Below are 5,615 nucleotides of genomic sequence, written 5' to 3'. Positions count from 1 at the left end.
AGTATCATTTGTATTAGCTTAATTTAAGTGTTAATCATTCTGAAGTAGAAAAAGAAATGCTTTCGTAGGAAGATCATCTTTCAATTAAAACCTGAACCTAGCCTTATAACAATCAGATGAAATGAAATATATCCCAATGTGTTTCATGAAGACACCAACATTTTCTGTCTTTTAGACACCACTGTTAATATGCCAGGGCTTCCCTGCTGGGTCAGTGGCAAAGAATCCACTTACCAATGCAGGATCATAGAAAAAGCAAGAGAATTAAAAAAAAATCTACTTCTGCTTCATTGACTATGCTAAAGCCTTTGACTGTCTGGATCACAACAAACTGTGGAAAATTCTTCAAGAGATGGGAATACCAGACCACCTGACCTGGCTCCTGAGAAATCTGTATGCAGGTCAAGAAGCAACAGTGGGAACTGGACATGAAACAACGGACTGGTTCCAAATTGGGAAAGGAGTGTGTCAAGGCTGTATATTGGCATCTTACTTATTTCACTTCTTTGCAGAGTACATCATGCCAAGTGCTGGACTGGATGAAGTACAAGCTGGAATCTGCATTGCAGGGAGAAATACCAATAACCTCAGATATGCAGATGACACCACCCTTATGGCAGAAAGCAAAGAGGAACTAAAGAGCCTCTTGATGAAAGTGAAAGAGGAGAGTGAAAAAGCTGGCTTAAATCTCAACATTCAGAAAGCTAAGATCATGGCATCTGGTCCCATCATTTCATGGCGAATAGAAGGGGAAACAGTGGAAACAGTGACAGACTATTTTTTTGGGCTCCAAAATCACTGAAGATGATGACTGCAGTCATGAAATTAAAAGACACTTGCTCTTTGAAAAAAAAAAAAAAAGCTATGATAAACCTAGACAGCATATTAAAAAGCAGAGACATTACTTTGCCAACAAAGATCTGTCTAGTCAAAGCTATGTTTTTTCCAGTAGTCACGTATGGATGTGAGAGTTGGACCATAAAAAAAGCTGAATGCCAAAGAATTGATGCTTTTGAACTGTGGTGTTGGAGAAGACTCCTGAGAGTCTCTTGGGCTGCAAGGAGATCCAACCAGTCCATTCTAAAGGAGATCAGTCCTGGGATTTCTTTGGAAGGACTGAAGCAGAAGCTGAAACTCCAATCCTTTGGCATCTGATGTGAAAACCTGACTCATTTGAAAAGACCCTGATGCTGGGAAAGATTGAAGGCAGGAGGAGAAGCAGCCGACAGAGGATGAGATGGTTGAATGGCATCACTGACTTGAGAATTGAGTTTGAGGAAGCTCTGGGAAATGGTGATGAACAGGGAAGTCTGGCATGCTGCAGTCCATGGGATCACAAAAAGTCAGACACGACTGAGGGACTGAGCTGAACCGAACTAATGCAGGAGATGCAGGTTCGATCCCTGGGTAGGGAAGATCCCCTGGAGTAGGAAACGGCAACCCACTCCAGTATTCTTGCCTGGAGAATCCCCTGGACAGAGGTGCCTGGTGGGCTATGGTCCATGGGGTTGCAAAAGAGTCAGACATGACTTAGCAACTAAACAACAACAAATTAACAGACGTAATTAAATGTATATTTTTACAGAGAAAACAATGCAAGATGCTCACTGGAGACATTTAACTGTACCACATCTGTTATTTAAAAAGTTCGGAGCGTAGTATTTAAAATGCCTTTTTAAAATTTTATAAGAATAATAGTGGGTCATGTTTAGGGCTTAGCTTCTTTTATAATATTGATTGTGTGAGAATTTAATATAAGCTAAGTCCTTGTGGTGGTTGTTGTTGATGACTTGAGATAACACAAAGGATTGGGTTTGAAATTCAGCTCCCAGGAGTCAGCAGTGTTACCCAATTTCCCGGCTGCCAGAGCGTGCAAGACACAGGCTGAGCAGACAAGGGGGACCCCGTTTGGTTTGCATTGTTCCAAGATTAATGCCTATAAAGCCCTTAAGTAGGATATGGAGCTGCATTTCCAGGCCGGAAAGGGTGCATTTGGTTATGAGACATCCACTTTACACTGAGATAGTTATTTAACTTCTGTGTCATTTTCCAAAGAGCCTTGCCCCAGAAATGCCCAGCTTGTAGGTTTGTTTTCTGCCAGCAATCCTAGTCAACCAGCTACATCCCGCTGAAAGCAATCCATAGATACAGACTCTCTAAGGACTCAAGCATCACTGATTTGTTTGCCAGCAATTTATCAATTCGTTATTTCCAAGAAGGCTTGACCTGTTCACCCTCTATCAATCTAACGCCTATCTATCCACCAATCAATCTCTTGATCTATTTATCCCTCCTGTATATATTTATATCTCCATCTGTTTTTCTATCAATAGATTTAGCAAGTCCAAGAGATAGAGAAGAAAACTTGAGAAGCCCATGCACCTTCCCGGGACTAATGAACAGACCTTTCATTGGCATAAATTCAAACCTTTCCCCCCCAACTTTTTTAAATTAACGCTTCTTGAGAGGAGTTACGTGGCCAGGAAGCCAATGTTTCACCAATGACCTGTCATAGACTAAGATCTCACTGTAGATATGGGGGCTTTAAATCCCCCTGGGGGCCGTGTTCCAAATTCACATCTTTCCACAAGCCACTTCCCTCTCAGCTTAGAAGATGCGTTTGTCCTTCCATGGAAAAAAAGATCTCCCCGGGATCCTGGCTTTTTCTCTGCCTTTTGGGCTTTCCCATACCTTCCCATCTGGGCTAAAGCACCTGGAGGAATTATTGAGAACACAGTTTCTTTGTCCCTTTTCCGACAAATTGCAGTCTGGCTTCTGACCACAGTTCCCATCACATCCCTGAAGGGACTATTGGGAGGACTTCCTATCATGATGGGAACCTCCGGTGGAAACCAGGGGGGTTTTCTGTCTTTTCTCATCAGAGGTGAGTAACCGTAGTGGCAGTATTGTCCTCCCTGTGTTCTGGAATGTCCCTCCCCAGGATGCACTATTGCCCTGCCTGACTCTGCAAGCTGAGGTTTCCCAGGCCCCATAGACACCCCCAGCTGAGGACGGACCCACTATGACTCCCAAACCTGTCCTTGTGGTCCCAATCTGTGTCGTGAGCTCCAGCCTGGGCTCCCGGCGGTTCTGGGAGAGTCGTCTGAGCTACACCTCAGGTACAGCTCACGGTGACTCTGCCGCACACCTGCCCCCCATCCACGCACCCCGTCTCTGGCCTGCTTCACAGAATCACCCCTGTGATCACATTCATCTCCGCCAGAATTTGAAGTCATCACCCACCACTCTTCCACGTTCCTCTCCCTGACACAGCCTCCCCGTGGTTCTGTTCCCTACATAAGGACTGACACACGTTTGCCTCTTTATCCACCTGTTAATGCGTGGTTTCAAGCCCTCAGTGTATGTTTTAATACTGGGAAACATTTGAAATGTTTTCTTCACTGGCCTCTTTCATTCAGATCTGATTTCTCTCCAATTCCTTTTTTTCATCCCCTGGCCCACATGAGCTTTCTGGAATGCAGACCTCATGCAAACAGATATGGCCAACTGGGTAATCATGCTGATAAATCATGGGGGAGCCAGTAATTATAGAGCACAGATTGAACTGGGAGGCACCAGATTTATTGGCAAATATGCAAATACTCACTGCTGACCTAGCAGAACACCCAGGCACATGGTGCTTCCTGAGTAAATATCCCTTCTGAAAACTGTGGAAGGCTATCTCACTGAAAGGGTCTTTCTTTCTGAAATATGATTTCAGAAAGACACGGCAGCAAGACTGTTTAGTAAATGAGGGCTCTGTGCGTTCATGGAAAGAGTATACCTAATGGGCAACGGCTGCCTTGCAAATCCTTGAGGTTAGGCATTTGATACAGCTTTTCCTAAACCTTACATAAGATATTTCTGTCAACTTGGATTTGAGGGGAGCCCTGCGCTTCCTTAAAAGAATTTATCATGTGAGAGTAGAGTGCTTTTTGCTTTCTTATAATGTTTCTGAGCTTTGCAAGATCTTTAAAAATAGACATATTTATCTTATAATTAGGAGAAACAATAACAGAATTAATCAACACAAACTTTTAATGACAAATTATGTCTGTCTTGGTTCTTGGTTCTCACGAGCAGTCCCAGCTGGGAGAAGCCACCTGCCTGCCTCTAGAGAGGTTTGCTCTTAAGCAGGATAGAAGAAGCGCTTTCTTGGCACCTGAAGTCTCTCCTCCTCCTCCTCCTCCTCCTCCCCCCACTCCTCCTCTGCTCTGTTAAATCCGCGGGGTCTCCCACAGAAAGAGAGGGCGGCAGGACCAGGGCTGTTTAAGCGGTGTTTGCATGCCAGTGATAAGATGGAACAGTGTAGCAGGAGGAATGTGTCTCTTCTGTCTCAGCTGTAATACACTTGACCTTTATCTGCATCTCAGCCTTCCTGATGAGAGCTGCCTTGGGTGTAGGGGTGTGTGTGTGTGTGAGAGAGAAGGGGTGTGTGTGTGTGAGAGAGAGAGAAGGGGTGTGTGTGTGTGTGAGAGAGAGAAGGGGTGTGTGTGTGTGTGTGTGTGTGTGTGTGTGAGAAGGGAGGTGTATACAAGTCCCTGTGACACAAAGAGGAACTAAGACAGGGAACTGTGATCTTCTGTTTGATCTTAAAGGCCGTCTTTGTCAATGGAACATAATTTGGGTTCAGGCTGCACCCCTGAGATCCATCCCCTCTCTTTTACAGGCAGGTGACCTTCCCTGGTGGAGCGCACCCCTGAGCTCTTCTGAGGACAGAGTGGAAGTTGGAGACCCACAACACCAGGAGAGCAGTGGGGAATCTGTTTACTAACCTGGAAAGCCACGGGACTCCTCAGCTGGGCTGGAGGCCACAGCTGAGACCCGGGCAGGGGGCCTCCTGCTGGGCGTCACCCAGGGGTAGACTGGGCTTCTGAACCGCGCTCTGGTGTGCAGTGGCTTAGAAGCCAGTGGGAGGACTGGTCTTTCTCCCAGGGGGAGCTCTAGAGCCTGTGGTCACTGTCACGAGGCCTCTGGGCCACGCACCTTTCTTTCAGTCTTGTTTTGTTCTGCCCCGAGCGTGTATGTCCCTAGCTGCGCGTCTCCCCTGCTGCCCATTGAGTTGCAGACCTCACTCTTGCAGGGGGGTTGGTGTTCAGGCCCCCTCGGGATGCCGAGCGTCCTGGCAGGGGGGTAAGGACACCCCTGAGTCTCCTGGGAAGAGTGGGCTTGGGGGTGGGGCGGGTCTGTCGGGTCACCTGTGGGTTTACAGTTTCGACTTCACCCAGCACAGGCATCATGGGCTCAGCCAATGCGCTCAAATGTGCTTTCTGTCTCTGCCCCCCCAATCTCGTGGAGAACTCTGAGTCCAGGAGAGTTGTGCTCTCTCCCATGACGTCTGCAGGACAGGGTCTGCAGCTGCAGGGCAGCGTGGAGCCTGGGCTCCCACCCGCATGGACACGACCACAACGGACTCGCCCCCTCCAGCCAGGCCCCGACAGCTCTGTGGGCAGCACCCCTTCCCGGGCCACCATGAGGACCGTGAGACCACGGAGCAGACATGAGTTCTCTTTTCCTCCTTTTCCCACGTCAAGATACCTTTATTATCTCAGCCTGCTTTAGAATGTTGTAAGGTATCTGAGGGTTTCCTCTTTTTTCCATTTCTTAGATGATAC

Source organism: Bubalus kerabau, chromosome 18 (assembly GCF_029407905.1).
Source record: "Bubalus kerabau isolate K-KA32 ecotype Philippines breed swamp buffalo chromosome 18, PCC_UOA_SB_1v2, whole genome shotgun sequence".
In the NCBI taxonomy this organism is placed as follows: Eukaryota; Metazoa; Chordata; class Mammalia; order Artiodactyla; family Bovidae; genus Bubalus; species Bubalus kerabau.
Note: the sequence above shows the minus strand (reverse complement) of the source record.